The sequence below is a fragment of the Camellia sinensis genome, chromosome 1 (assembly GCF_055761805.1).
Source record: "Camellia sinensis isolate YWXY chromosome 1, ASM5576180v1, whole genome shotgun sequence".
NCBI classification, from domain to species: Eukaryota; Viridiplantae; Streptophyta; class Magnoliopsida; order Ericales; family Theaceae; genus Camellia; species Camellia sinensis.
In genome coordinates, this window is record NC_138961.1 from 66127216 (window position 1) to 66143662 (window position 16447).

General features: G+C 40.0%; 1 pseudogene across 1 annotated transcript; it reads right to left on the minus strand.

The window, feature by feature from the left end:
- Positions 1-493: 493 nt before the first annotated feature.
- LOC114319709 (ferric reduction oxidase 6-like) lies at positions 494-11733 on the minus strand (annotated as a pseudogene). The gene is made up of 6 exons (XR_014341343.1): positions 11713-11733; positions 3337-3664; positions 2971-3246; positions 2181-2436; positions 1645-2083; positions 494-756 (listed from the first exon to the last, which is right to left on the minus strand). The product of XR_014341343.1 is annotated as a ferric reduction oxidase 6-like (transcript).
- Positions 11734-16447: the final 4714 nt, after the last annotated feature.

Sequence of the window (16447 nt, forward strand, 5' to 3'; positions counted from 1 at the left end):
TATAAAAGGTTGCATGGTTGCACCCTACTGTTGGCACTTAATAATTGTTTCCTTATAATAATAATAATACATATTAATATACTAGTTCTATAGGTAAATGCATTGCACTCACCAATCCTGTTTAACGTTTTTGATCATCTTGCAAATTTCCAAGCATCTTGAAATGTTTCTGTTTATTCAATTATAATTCTTGCAAAGTAAGTATTCAAATGAATATCTAATGGAACAAATATTAACAACCCTTTCAACAGCATTCATAAAGGGAATAAAGCAGAAATCACCAGAAAGTAATGAAGGAAACAGAGCAGCATATCAAAGTCACCAGATATAGTATTTCGAGGAGACACTAGTTTCAGACACATGAGACACATAAATCCACTAAAAAAGCAATATGAGTAAACAGAACATAGCATATCTAAACCACAAAATGCAGGCATGGTCAAAAGAGGCTTACCACTATGCCCAATAAAGAGAGAAGATCCCTTGCCCCAATTCACCCCATATGAGATAGAAGAATTGAAGCTAAAACCTGAAGTGACTTCAATCCACCTTTCTTTTTTTGCCTACTTTTCTTTACAATATTTTCATTCCCAACCACCTTCTCTAATTGTTCTTTATTATCACTGACCCCATTGTAGTGACCAAAACGATTAGGCCTTTTGCCACAATATCTTGATCGCAAGTATGCAACTGTCCCACCAGGAACCACGACACCAGTAGCAAGTACAATTGTTTTCCTGTAGAAGAAAAGAAAAACTATGGGCCCACCACTGACAGAATGAAAATAGAAGGATCATACTAGAAAGGAGTCACTCAAAAAGATGGTTCCAAAGCAATGAATTTACAGTTGATGCCAAGGACCATACTAAATTTAAACAAGTCTTGAATTGCCTTATATTAGGTTAAATCTTGACAGACTAAATTTTTTAAATGTTTTTAATTATTTCAGTAAATTTTGTCAAAGCCTACCAGACTCCACAAATTCTCATTCAAACAAAAACTATTATTTATTTTCTTAGTAACAAATAAAGCTATCACTAAATAGCACCAGAAGAGGTGCAATCCAAATAGGCATGGGCATACAAAAGAGACTGCCTTGAAGGTCACATATTTAGCCTGTAATGCAAGTAGTTGAAACAAAACCCTTCATTGGAAGCCATGAATACAAAAGAGCATACCATGCTTAATCTTGTGGACCAGGATCTCATCCTCCTCAATGTAGGTCTACACAATTATCTCTATACAGTCCACCAAACACTTGACATTCAAATTATGGCCCCATTTGGCACCTTGGTTTTTTGACTAATAAAGGCAAAAAGCTACTAAAAAGACCAAAAAGTCAAAATTACTAAAAAAATCAAATCAAACACACTAGTCATTCAAGTTTTTTAATACAACTAAAAAAAGTTATTCCCAAACACATTAACTTTTTTGTTATACTCAACAAGTCAAAAATTCAGACAAATGGAAAACATAAAAAAATAATTGCAAATCAAATGGATTGAAAGTAAGATATGTACCCCGTGCAAGTAAAAATGGCATAAAAATGACTGTTCTCATATCCACTTGCGCTCCATTGATTTGCAATTATTTTTTCCTTTTTCCATTTATCTAATATTCTTCCAAAATATTTTGAGGAAATACCTTTGAAGTTCGGTTTGCACCCATACTGAATAAAATTTGAACTAGCAACATAATTCTGACTTGACTCCTTATGTGCCCTTGCCTCATTACCCTCCAGGGTGTCAATCTTTGGGCCATCATCTTCATCATGAGCCTCCCTTGCTAGAGTTTTTCTTTCCCAAAGATGCCATAGACCAATCACAACACCCCCAAATACAATAGGACTTGCAACCATGCAAATAACAAATAAAAGCCCTTTGTACCACCAGTAAGTTATGTCAAAAGGGTTTATATAAAAGATCTGTAACAAGCCCACAGAGAGAACCAATCCAATTGTGGACACCATGACATAAACTCCAAACCAAATGATGTTCCTTGTTCCAACCAATACAGAAATGCCACATTTGTTGCGGATAGAGTATCCAAAAAAGTTCACAGACTTGCTAACTTGACCATCCTCCTGTAGTTGATCATAACAGTCACATACTAGAAAATAAATAAACTGATGTGAGGTTAGAAATTGGAATGATAATTGAGGAAAGCACAAGTGAACCTACCAGTTGAGGTTCTGATTCTCGAGTGACATAAGTTTGAATCTCAAGATTCAGTATGTCGGGAAAAAATGGACAGATTGATTCCATGTCAAGGCTGTAAAGAAGAGGAAGCTTGTCTGATTTTTTCATGGCCCAAACTATTAAGATATTCCTTGGCATACACGGTTTGTTATCCTTAATATGGTGGAGAATATCGCACAGGATAGCCAAGAATGATGATATTCCAATTCCTCCAGCAACTAAAATAAGGTTTTTATATCTGAAAAACAAAAAGTGTTAGTGCATTAAAATGTATTAAAACTTGAAAGAAGATAAATGTTATATCACTCTGCTCATTTTCCTTTCATGGTAGCTGTAACACTTTGCCAATGCTAGCTATGGTACAATTGCAAACTTTACATGACACTCCAACAGTTATAGCCTTTCCAGTAGGCGTAAAGTTGTGTTCATCTTGCCCTCCCTAGATCCTGCTTTAGAGAGAGCCTAGTGTACTGCTTGCTCTTTTTTTTTTTTTTTTTTTTTTTTTTACACAATACTCCAATGAAATATAATGTTCGTGTAAAAAAATATTTATATATGAGTCCACCTTTGGATCAACCATTATATTATCACTTTACCTAATTAGCACAGAGCCAAATTACATGCAGTATCAAAATTGTCTTTTATCAGTATTGAATGTACATACATATACATCTCCATAGACATACATACAGCCAGACCTAGAAAATAAGACTGATTCATCATAATTTGCATTTGAGATTCTCATGTATGAATAAAAGGATGGAAGACATACGTTAAATGGTATGGCGATGAATGCCAATAAGGCCCCTCTATAGAAACGGTTAGGTTTGAATGAGGCTGCAGGGGTTGCTCTTCTCGTGGTTCCTCCTTAGGACCATTTAAGATACTTCCTCTTAGCTTTTCGTCCATTTCCCAAGAACCTTAATGAGAACCGCAATGTGATATTTACCATCTAGAGGACTTGATGAGACACTGAAAGGATGCCATTGTAGCCAGGATAATTCCCGAATTTGAAGAAAAATAAAACTTAGGGCATTGTATTGCAGATCTACATTGTCAAAAAGGAAACAGTGAGAATTGTGGTGACAAAATATATAGAAATGAATAATCAAGCTTTGAAGAGATGTTATGTTATTACTTCCAGGTTTTGAAATGACCAATTCAACGGTTCCACATTGAAGGCAACTAGCTGATATTACATTGACAGTCTTTCGTGATTGACAGAATCTCAAAAACCGATCAAGAACAAAGAGAAATATTCCTCCGGCAGCAATAGTGAAAATGAAATCACCAACATTCAAGGCCAAGAAGACGATGAAGACTATGCATAGTTGATAGGTGTAGAAGAACAATTCAAAGTATGTCCTCCTCAGTGGCTTAAGTGATGTCACCCACATGAATAGACTAGCAGCAAGACTGATGACTCCTGCAAGATTGGCCACACCAATATTTTTCCATTGCAATATCTGCTCAAAACAATTAAGAAAAAGTTAACAGTATTTTGGGCATTTAGTGTAGGGGAAAAGGAGAAGATTCACAGAGGAACCAAAGAATTTACAGGATTTTGCTCATAAACATTTTTTTCAGTTAAGTCACCCTTTTACTAACTTTGAGAATTCACTTAAATTTCACAAAACAAATGTTGCTAAAAATGCCAAACCCCAAACGAGGACTATAACTTATTTGTCTTGCTGTTGTTCTAATTCAATAAACGAGTCCGATACAAATCTGAAATTCACCAAAGTTTTGCACATATAGGTTGTGTACAGTTTCACCATCATAGTTTAACTACAGATGCGTGATAATATGTTCTGAGAAGTTATGTAATCCTTTACAAATTGTGTACACAATGAATCAATTTTACAATGCAATGAAGGAGAATTAAAATGCAAGTCTTGGATTTGTGATGAAATTTTTTTCAAACATAACAACTCAAACGTGGTGAACTAAAATGACCCTTCAACTCTAAAATACCCAACAATATGGCAATGTTTCACACACGTACTTTATCAAACACAAGGGCTTTTACACCGTCTCCCTCTCCCAACCCTCTTTTGGCTCCCTAAATTCTTCATTCCCCTTAGGAACCCCTATCCCAGCTGGTTACACTTCCCCTTCTGCCTCTTGAAACAGCCCCTCCAACCCTCTACTACTATAGATCCATTGCCTCCTTCCCTATTATCCACAACCACAAAACTATTCTTTTTCTCCACCACAAATCTAAAATGCCTGCCTTTTCCCTCCCTACTAAAGCACCGCTAGCCCTCCTCCTCTCACACTGCACCTCCGTTACACCATTCCATCCCCACCACAGCGCCACCACGTTACTGAAAACCCTTATCCCACCATTAAACAACTACGAGAGAGAGAGAGAGAGAGAGAGCGGCCATACCTTTGTGTGTTTTGCAAGAGAGGGATGAGACGAAAACTGGAGCACCCAAAAAAAAAAAAAAAGGGATGGGGGAGAATCAATAGGGTTACTTTTTTTCATTACCGCCAAATCTCAAGGTTCTCCTTCAAGATTGGTTGGTGATAAAATAATTTTATTATTAAAAATTTTAAAATATTAAAATTATTGACGATAAAAATATATTTCTCATTAAATAATTTTAAAATATTTAAAATTAATTTTTTTTAAAAATATTTAAAATTATTTGTAACGAAAATATATTCCTCACTGATAATTTTATAATTGGTGACAACTTTTTTTCTTACTAACAATCTCAAAATTTTGACTTTACCCAAAAAAAATTAGAGGAAAAATCTTTGGTGACGAAATTTAATTTTTCTTCACCTAAAAATAAGTATTCATTGACGAAAATAAATTTCGTCACCTATTATTTTTACTTTTTATTATATGTGACAAAATTTTATAATTCGTCATGGATTATTCTTATTTAGTGACGAAATATTTTTTTCACTACTTTTTGTCACCATAGGTTTAGAGAGTTAATTAACTTGTATTTTTGTTTTGAGAGAGAGAGAGAGAGAGAGAGAGGAGAGAAAAATTGATAATCAAAAATAAAAGGGGAAAAAAAGTTAGTAGTCTATTTTTTCCATTCCTGCCCAATATGTTAAAATTTTTCCTCTAAAATTGGTGACAAAATAATTTCCTCACTAAATTGTCTCAAACTATTAAAAATTATTAGTGACAAAAATAAATTTCTCACCAAATGGTCTTAAAACATTTAAAATCAAGTTTCTCAAAAAAAATATATACAAAATTATTGGTGACGAAAATGTATTCCTCACTAATGATTTTATAATGACGCATGTGTTTCTGTAAACAATTATTATTAATGCTTAATTATACGCAAGACAACTGTGTCCATTTGTAACATACGCACTACTTCCAGCTAATGACGGCCATTAGCATTCTGTTATCGCATGTTAATTATGTAACTACGTGAATGATTCAAAGAATGTAAATGAATGATTGTCCACATGTATATAAGTATTCATGGTATCCTTAGCACAAGGCCCTTACCCGGGGGTAAAAATACCATGGTCTTATGGCCCTTGCCTGGGGGTAATAATACCGTGGTTCATGTATGTTATGCTATACTATGACACCATATGGATGATTCGGTCTTTAAGACATAAGGATTTCTGGTATGGAACAAAGTGCTGTACGGAACTAAGTGCTGATATACAAGTCACCTCTAGAATCCGTACGAGCCACCTCTTGAGTCCATACATATATGAACTGAGGCCTATGGCCGTTCTGTGAAAGTTACGAGGCCTATGGCCAATTTGTGGCATGTGTGAGGCCTATGGCCAATCTGTGACAGTTGGGCCTATGGCCATTCTGTATGATCTGTTAGTATGAAACAAAGTGCTGCACGAAACTAAGTGCTGCAATGCGAGTCACCTCTAGAATCCGTGCGAGCCACCTCCTGAGTTCATGCATGCATAAAAAGGGCTTAATGCCACTCTGTTCAAGGGCTTAAAACCTTTCTGTTTAAAGACTGGGCCTAAGGCCGTTCTGAAATTAGTACAGAATCAGATTAACTATAAGTTCTCTGCATTTATATACCTTGTGATTCAAGTTAGATATTGGATTATCACGTACTATTATTCATTGAGCCTTGGTCACTCTGTTTTTATGTATGTTTATGTAGGTGAGCCATTGGGGATTGACACTAGAATTGTATTGGGGTCAACCTGTTTGCCAAGCCGCCTGGGGTACGCCTCCGTGTTATGGCCTTAATTTTGATTACTGAGAGTTATGTAATTTTTGGAGTCTTATTTAAGTTTGTGTGAGATCTGCATAATTCTATGATTATATATGTAATTATGGGAATGTATTTAAATGCTAAATTAATTAAGCCACCATGTATACACAAGCTCAATGGATGTTGCCTTTATTTGATATTGCTTCCGCTTAAGGCCCCGTATGTGGTTAAATATTATTCTAAAATTTCTGTTTTGAGGCCTACATACAGGCCGGTCATGGACCAAACTTTTAGGGGCGGGTTTGGGTCGTGACAGGTGGTATCAGAGCACGAGTTAAGATCTCACACACGTGTCCATTGAGCATTAGAGTGTCTAGAATGCATTTAAGTTGCATGTTTCTAGTAATGAAAGGATATGATGTGCATTTTAAAAGATGTATGTGAGCTCGTACAATGTGTTGTGCGTTGAGATTAAGAATGAGAATTCTCATAGACCTTGGGGTAATAAAAGAAGATTCATATATTTTGTTTCAAAGACTTAGTTTTGTGACTAAGGAAAATTGGATAATTGTTATGAAGTGAGAATGGGTTACATAAGGCTAAAGTTTTGAAAGATGTGGAATATCGGTGTTCTTCGGCTATTCAAATTGATAAGTATAAGCCTGTCGTGGAAACATAATGTGGATAAAGGGATTGCCCCACTCATATCGTTGTATGCTTATGTGTGTTATGACTAGGTATAAGGAAACATAAGGCTAAGGTTTATGAAATTGTGGTGTTTTGACTTGAATAATGGGGAGTGCAAGCATGTTGAGTTCTTGAAACATGAAATGACAAGAGGTTTAGAGCTTACTTAAAGCCATAGAAAGAATATTTGGGAAAGAGATATTAGAATTATGGAAGTTGACAAATCATGGAATTATTGTGATTGAGATATTTGGTGATTGATAACAAGCATGGAACTAGTAATCAAGAGTTAGGACGTTGAAATTGCTACCTAGAATGTTAATAAATACAAGTATCATGATCTGTGATCACATAGTATTTGGTGGAATTTTATGGAAGTTCAGTAATACATGGAATTTGAAATTTTGATTGGAATGTTGGTGGTGTTGAGTATGTTAATTTGTGGAGAGAGAGTGTATGTTTAGGAAATTGAGATATGTATGCTGGCAAAGGAAAATATTATCTAAAATCTTGAGCCTTGAGCCATGGAGTTAAATGGCTTGGTATGATCTTATGTATTTAGCTAATTGTATTTAGTGGCTTGAGGGAAAGGTAGTAAGAATGAGGTGATGTTTATGTTGTCTTATTACGTGTAAGAACACGAATGGGCATTGTTAACGTAGTAAGATGATATGTTTGTTAATCAAATTGTTTGGGTTACTGAAATGGATCATTGGTGAAAAGAAGGTCATGATATGAATTTTTCTACGGGATGATAACTAAAGTTTTGTTTCTCCTTTCAGTACGGACATATATTCTTGTGAATGAATGTAAATAAAAGGAAAATTGTGTTTCTTTTGTGGATTGCCATTTATCTGAAAGGCATAATTTTGTTTTGATACATATTTGTTCTGAATCTAACTTATTGCTATAATAAACTCACCATTATTAATTAAGGATGAAATATTTGTACGAGAATTAAGTCAAGGCTTGTTCCTTTATTGTGATCTGACAATGAGTGCTCATTGGAATGAAATTTATGTGATCTGTGTTATTTAGAGATGTCATACCATCAATTACATTCGGTACTTCCGACATAGATGAATAATGTGTGATTTTGCGTGAGTTGACTGTAGACCTTAGCAAGTAATGTCCCGATGACGATGCTTTTGTATAAATGATTTTAAAAATGGCTATGTTATACAATAGTTAATGAAATCTGTGTATTGGTTACGAAATGTTCTATATGATAAGTATTTTCTGAAATAATAAGATATGCCATGAGCTTCCGACATGTTTATTGTATGATGAGTTTTCCGAATAATTTCCCCAAAATGATTCGGTATGCTATGAAACTCCGATTGTTCAGGATATGACAAGTTTTCTGAAAGAGATATTTTGCTATGCATGAATGAGTTTTCTATTTGATATTTTATTGTGGCACACTTGATGAATGCAATGTGTTGAACTCGAAGTCATTCTGTCGTATTTGTTATAAGCTGGACCAGAGGTTGTTCTGTCAAAGTTTAAATAAGTTTAATACTATTGGGAATTATCACATCATCTGATAATCTTTGAAAGTTCTGCTAAGTTTCTGAATAATATCTCTGAATAACGTATTGTGTGAAATTATGAAAGGTTTGATGAACTTTGTGTATTACATATTTTTGGAAAATGTTTTTGTCCATGACGGTTTGATGACCATTGATGACATATTTTTGATGGTTTGGAAAAGCTTTGATGAACTTTGATGACATGATGCCGACTTTAAGATCTTCCAAGCGAATATGGATTTTAAACGATTATTACCTTACTGCAATTTGGGAATTGTGACCATTGAGGTTTGATGAAGGGTACTGGCCATTGATGGTCCTTGCCGGCCAGAAATGGTGTAGTGCCGGCCATCTATGATCCTCTGCTAGCCAACCGTGGAAAAACTCATTTTTTTTGCAGATATTTACCTCCAGCTGTCTCCAGCTTGCTCTAGCTGTCTCTCTTGAGATATTTTCGACCAAATGCTTGTATTTTGCTATATATTGAAGCCTTGTATCTCATATTCAAGGGTTAGAACATTTGAGGAAGACGTTTGGGAGCCTCTCTCTCTTCAATCCCCTCTCTAGATTTCACTCTCTCTAAAGCTTTTGTGCGAGAAGGCTTGCATACAACCATCTTCAACCTATCAACCCTTAAGACGACTTGATCACCATTAGGCTGAGGTCCCTTGGAACTTGTTTTGGGCAGCTAAAGGTGGTTTTGGTTCAAGAAAAGTGGCTGTTTGCTGCTGTGCTTCAAGGGTGAGCTTCTCTCTCTTTTAAGCTTATTTTTGTACACAATCTTGGAAACCTTTTCATGCTAATTTTGGCCTAGTTGTCAACTACAAAAACCTTTGTTTTTAAGGCTTAAAAATGGTAGTGTTTTTGGAGTTAGGGGTGTGTAGACGTCCCTGAACGTCCCGGGAGAAATCCCGTTTTGTTCATTTGGGCTTACTACAGTTCAGGACTCAATGTAACGGTCCTGTATCTAATCTCGCGGAGTGCAATGCAAGACCGATGAATCATCAAAGAGTCCAAATCCAGCAAATCGTTTTGAAAAACTGATTTTTAGAAAGAAGTGCCAAACATGGACTGCTTTGCCAGATATAGAGTCGCCACCTAAATATTTTATTTTGGGGGAATTTAGGAAACCCTGACTCGTGCCTAAGGCCACGTGTCTGTCATCACCAAAGTTGCCTCGGCTCGGGAACTTGGGTACGATTGGGGAAGGTCACTTCGTGAGCACCCCGCTCGCCCGATCAAAGATCAGCCTCTACTAACCATGATATCGAGTTTTGAAAACGTTATGTGCTCTTATTCCGGTTATTAGCCTAGAATTACTATGTGATGCGCACAGCATACAAGTATTGACTGGATTGCTTAAGTTGGAACAAAGCATCTCATGTTTGTTTTTGAAAGCGGTTTGCTACTCGCAAGTAGGCTAAAATACAGATTTTGCCACCCTTAAGTGGGCTTAGAAAATATGGCGATTTGCTACTCTCAAGTAGGCTTAAAACTCGGAACCAATGAATTGTTCCAATTCAAATAATCCAACCTTCACCCACAGGCATTCAGGCAGTTATATCACATAAGCAGTTAGCCTCATGGCAAGCATGCTATCATGGCAGTCACTCGCACACATGCAAGGATGCTAAAGCATAAACACTCACCGAGTACTCCAAGCCAAAACAGAAACTAGTTAGTAATCAATGGATGATCCTAGTTCATGTTAAGATGGCTAATGCAACACATGCAAGATGCAACTAAGATAGGCTCGGCTATTCTAAGATGGCATATGAGGTGCTACAGATAACATGTATTCAACTTGGAATTGAAATACAATGCAGTTAGTATGATGCATCGAGCCCGGTGCATGCGAGACAGATGAATGAATGCAAACATGCGAAGCATAAGGATGCTAATTGAAACATGCCCTAAAACTAACTATCGTAAGCTGGTAAATAAAAGGGAGAAAGACGTGGGGTTGGAAGACATGTAGCACACACATGCATACTTATTACAACAGTTGGCCCTCTCGACGGAGGGTCCGAATAAATAATACACAACCGAATGAATAACGAATTATAGCTAATTATTACACAACCCTTATTAATTAACAAATTAACTAAAATAAATAAGCTAGCATGCAAAACATATGAAATGGACTGCCTTAGCTCGGTCTTGAATGACAAGGATTGCATGCATGCTCGAGTCGCCTTGCCGGAAAATCCATCGCGATGCCCTGATTTGCCTCTGTTTGCAACTGGTCCCAGAACACTGTACTAAACTCCAGAAGGCTGAAACTCCACCATGCTGTAGGGATACTACCGACCAATTTTTGCTGCTGGCTTCCGGTTTGCTACAACAGAGAGCAAGAAAGGGGCATGGCAAAGTATTTTTAACATATGTGTGCACGACCACTCTCCCCGTCATTGCATAGGCTCTAGGGAGTGTAGTCCTCGATCCTCATGCCACCAATCACGCATCTCGATATATGATGGCCGAGGAGTCGGATTACACAACTCGATGTAAGATGAATGCACATATAAACACAACAAGGCCTAAACTCCATCATGGGTAATCCGAAGTGTTGGCGACCGAGAATCGAGGCACGTTTTGTCACTTGGAGTATGAAACATCCCTCATTTCCTGTGTTTGGACTAAACCCTACTCCAAACACAATGCAATACACATGGCATGCATGAATGCAACTCTAACATGCAACCTAAACATAATGCCACTAAATGATGCAAACATGCAAATGATGATATGCAAACATGCTACTAGCATACACAATGCTATGAAATAATCAATGGCATACTCAATGCACATGAAAACTATATGGCATACGCAATGCACACATGGAGACTAACAATGAAATGATCAAGGCATACACAATGCAATGGTCAATCATGCAACAACATGGACTAAATGGCATACACAATGCAAGATGGACTTTGTGGGGAAGTGGTTTGGAAATACTCATCGGATCTTGGGAGACGCTAGTGATCCTCAGCTAGTCACCTGAAAAGATACAAGCACTCCGGTCGGGGGTGCTGGAATTAGCATTCCGACGGACAAGTTAGTTCAGACACTTAGGATAGCTTACTTTCTCAGTCTTGTGATGTGATTCTTACATACCTTTCTATAATAGTTGTTCATGTATTTATACCTGTTCTTTTTGATCCTCGGGGCCAGGGCCTACTTTTTGATCATTGCCCTTTCTTTCATTCAGAGCTACTAATCTCCGTCTATTCGGCTTTACTCACGTATTCAGCATCCTGGTCACGCAATATGAAGCCGGATAGTATCTAATTTTCGGAGCGCGCATCCTCCGAATCTTCTATTTATTCGGCTCCCACAATTGCCCCCCAAGCATTTCATCGACGATAGTTGGCTGGAGTGCTTGGTTTTGAATTCCTAAAAGTCGGAACCAAAATTCGGCGGTTGGCCTCATCCTTCCGCGGACATCTAAGTGCACCCCTTTCGATTGTCGTGTCGACTCCCTGCCCCCTCGTACGTGTCTATTTATTGCGATTTAAAATTTTGAGGTCCTTTCCAGTATATATTTTATGATGCTCATCGCTGGATTGCCTTCTGGATCGTCCCCGAAACTCCTCCGATATCCTCTTCGTCCTTTGTAAGTTCTCTCCTCCCTTGCTTCGAGGACTCTTTCTGGTTTATTCTTTCCTCGGCATATTCTCATAGACTAGGATATGGCGAAACATTTAAAAGACCTCCTCTCGTCAGATCGTATTGCTGGCTTTAAACGCCATTTATCCAGTCCTGATGATGCCCGTTTGTCGCTTGTAGCAGATGGAACTCTTGATATGGAGAGGGAGGATGAAACCACGATTGTCTTTCCTATTTTGTCAATTGCAGAGGGTGGAGTCCGTTTCCCCCTTCACCCGTTTCTTAGGGTTGTGCTTCGCCATTGGGGTTTAATCCCTTCCCAACCTAATGTGAAGTTCTTTAGAGTCATAATGGGGCTTATAGCGCTCAACCGTCACCTAAGAATTAACCTTGGCATTCCAGCCATCCGACATTGTTATGCCTTGGCTAAGTCTTCTGGTCGGCACGAGCGCTTCTTCCTTAGGGCCAAGGATGTCGACCATCAGCTGATAACTATGCTTTCCAGTTCTGGAAAACGAGTTGATGATGTTATGGTCATTGTCTAGGGTAACTGGGAATTTGGCGAAGGGGAGGATCACGCCGACCCTATTCCTAGACAGAGGGGCGAGCCAGGTGGCTGATAGCTTTCTCGCTTTTATTATTTGTTCGTTTTTGTTGTAAAGCCTCTTTTTTGAAATGCTACGGCTTGGCTTGTGTAGGGAGAAATTTGAAGAAAGTTCTGTCTTCAACTGAGGGCGCCATTCTTTCGGATATTGAAGTCGCGCTCAAATATTTCGGTCGTCGAACAAGACAGGGCGACCCACAATCTGCTTCGTTACAAGCCGACATATACGACCTTCTCAGCGGCGAAAAGTATCCCGATTCAGGAAGGTGAAGATTCTCTCACCGCTCTCATTTTGTCCAACTTCAAAAACTTGAGGCAGGTTGGTTTTGAAGGGTCGGATTCGGAGCGGGGTGTAGCTAATGTTACCGAATTAGATCAGTCCGTAATCGAATCTGACGCGGTATTGAATTCGGCCGATCCCCTATCTGCTTTGGGCCGAGGTGATCTTTCGCTTGACGGCGTTTTTCACGGTTTAGAGGATATTCCCGCTGCAAACCCCGAAGACATGACCGAGTTAAGCCTGACAAAACTTGCCAAGCAGGTGAATGCGGAAAGGTTGGCCGCGCGGCGAAGAGCGAAGGCCCTTCCGTCTGAAGCACCACCCGCCACCATATCTCAATTTTCCCTGCCTGCTAGCGAATCAGAGTCTTTCCGTGTTATTGAGGTGGAGACGGCAGAAAATCGGGATGCCGAATCTACCTTGAATGTGCAGGCCGGCCAAGAAGTCGAGGTAGAGAAACGCTCCGCCGAGTTTGAAGCCGGCGTAGAAGAACATGGCAAACGTCCTCGATTAGACAGATCGGACGTGATCGTTCCTTTTGTCATTCAGCTGATGATAAAAAAATGCGCCAGTTTCTTCTAATGCTTCGGTGCTTAAAGATCCAGAAGTCGCATTTAGCTTGGCTACGTCCGTGTCTTTGCTGTCTGATAAGGAGGCTTTTCGAGTGGAAACAGATCTAGATACGACAGCACTGGCCGCCCAATCGGCACTTTTGGTACATATTCGAACTTAGCTTCACTTAATCCAAATACTGTTGAAGTTATGGTTCTAAATTCTTGTTTTACAGACCGTCGGATGGATAGCCGATATGGGCCGTCGCCATCGCACTGCCGTCAAACAGATTGGTCATTTACGCGAGGAAGTTGAAGGCCAGAGGAGAAGGGCCGAGGTCGAAGCTTTGAGGGCGAACAAGGAAGCCTCAAGGGCCGACGCCGAGATGGAGAAGGCTCGTTGCGCGGATCAATTGAGGTCAAATGCCGAGAAGAAGGCGGACGCGAGCGAAGATGCGCTCAAGTTGGCCCAGAAGGCGATCTCCAAACTGGAGGCTGAGTTGGCTGAAATGAAGGCGGCGAAAGAATCAGCTGACTCGGAGTCTTCCAAAGTATTCGAAGCCGGGAAAAATGCTGGACTCGCCGAGTACGTGGACCAAGTCCCCAAGTTTGAAAATCAGGGATTCAAACATGGCTGGCACAAAGCCCTTGTTGCTGCTAACGCTTCATTGATTGTGCCAATACCATATGAGCAAGTGGATGTTGAGCCATTGGAGTCTGATTCCGATGGCTAATCCGGCTGACTGACAGTTTTTAGAATGTCGGATGTATTTTTACATTTTTAATTTAGTATTTTTCATCTTTTGCAACAGTCAGTGTTTGTTTTTTGAATGTATTTTTACGGTTTTAATTTAGTATTTTTCATCTTGTAGCTTTCTGTTTGGTAACTTGAGTATATAAAATTTCTAGAGTTGTGCTCAACTGGTTAAGAAAGATGTTGATGAATGTCATTGATTTCGGCTATGGTTAGATCGGCTGCTTAGCTTAGGTATTTGGCCGATTAGATCTGCCCTCGCCTTAGCAAGGGCACGAGTTTGGGAAGCCGAATGGCGTAACTCGTGGGCTGGCTGAGGCACACATTGATTGGCGCTTACGCTTGAAAACATGGCCGATCGGATTAGTGAATCTGCCCTCGCCTTAGCCAGGGTGCGAGCTTGAGAAGCCGAATGGCGTAACTCATGGGTTGGCTGAGGCACACATTGATCGGCGCTTGCGCTTGAAAACATGGCGGACTAGATTAGTAAATCTGCCCTCGCCTTATCCAGGGCGCGAGCTTGAGAAGCCGAATGGCGTAACTCGTGGGCTGGCTAAGGCACACATTGATCGGCGCTTGCGCTTGAAAACATGGCGGACCAGATTAGTAAATCTGCCCTTGCCTTAGCCAGGGCGCGAGCTTGAGAAGCCGAATGGCGTAACTCGTGGGTTGGCAGAGGCACACATTGATCGGCGCTTGCGCTTGAAAACATAGCGGACCAGATTAGTAAATCTGCCCTTGCCTTAGCCAGGACGCGAGCTTGAGAAGCCGAATGGCGGAACTCGTGGGCTGGACAATTGTCATCCGACTTTTGATGTTTGGGATTACTGACGTTGCCTCGGGAGAGCTGCATACATTGAAGGATAAGTGGCGTGGGTGCACGCCAGAGGCCCTACTTATTTCCATTCAGGCAACTTGAGAGGGACGAAGATTGGCTGAATTAGACGCCGCAATGAGTCGCAGTAGTGAGCCTATGCGTACGGGAAGAAGAATGTCCAAGGATCGGGAAACACAGCAGCCCCTTAGTCGTCGAAGCGTATCGCCCCGAAAGGACAGGCAACAATGGGGAAATTCTTCGTGCTCGTGACCGAGAATCGAGCCTGATGCGACGTCACGACCGCTGAGTTTTGCGGTTTTTGTGCGAAATACACCAATGACGGAGGCAGATTCTATCATTAAAGACCCAGGTGTAGCAGTCGAGTTCGTTCGACAGATCTACCCGCCGGAAGTCCAACAATCGAAGGTCAGACGTCAAGATTTCGAAGTATTTCGAGACGGCATACATGGGGCCGTGAAAGGACTATATACTGCTCATGAAGTCGGCATGCGTCTGAGGAAAGCGCGACGTGAGAGTGAGAAAAGGAACGAAAGGAATCGCAGTCTAGAGATTCACGCGGAAAAGGCTGAGCGTGAGCTTCGAGAGTTGAAGAATGTTCAAACGAGTGAGTCGGTGGCGATCAGTCAATCTAAATTGGTCGTTGAGAGAGTGACCCAACGGACCTCGGGTTATGAAAAGGGGTTTCAGGACGGCCTAAAGGTCGGGATAGAGAAGACCAAACGAGACCTTGCCGAGGAGGTCTGCCGATGTGAAAATCGTGGATTCAAGCACGGCTAGATCAAGGCCCTTCAAACCGAGGAAGCTCTCGAAGCCGTGGGCATTGATTCAGCCTCACCCCTGTATCATCGCCACTACTTTTCTTATTCCGATTTCAAAATTGAGAAGAGCGACGATGAGGGCGCCAAATGAATAGACTTTGCGCCGAATAAATAGAATTTCTTTTATTTTCAACGTTTGTATTCGGTCTTGAAATGTTGTGTTTAATTAATCGTATTATTTCAACTTTTTGCCAGGGTTTGTGTTGCGTGGCGTAAATATTTAAACATGTATTGACCGGCTTGAATTAAGAACGATTCTGTGAATATGTATTCGGCCCTAAGGTTTCATGCACCGAAAGGGGCTCCGAATTCGGAGACTTTAATTTGGCCAATCGTGATATCCACGAAGGGCGCTCTGAATCCGGAGACTTTAATTTGGCCAATCGTGATATCCACGA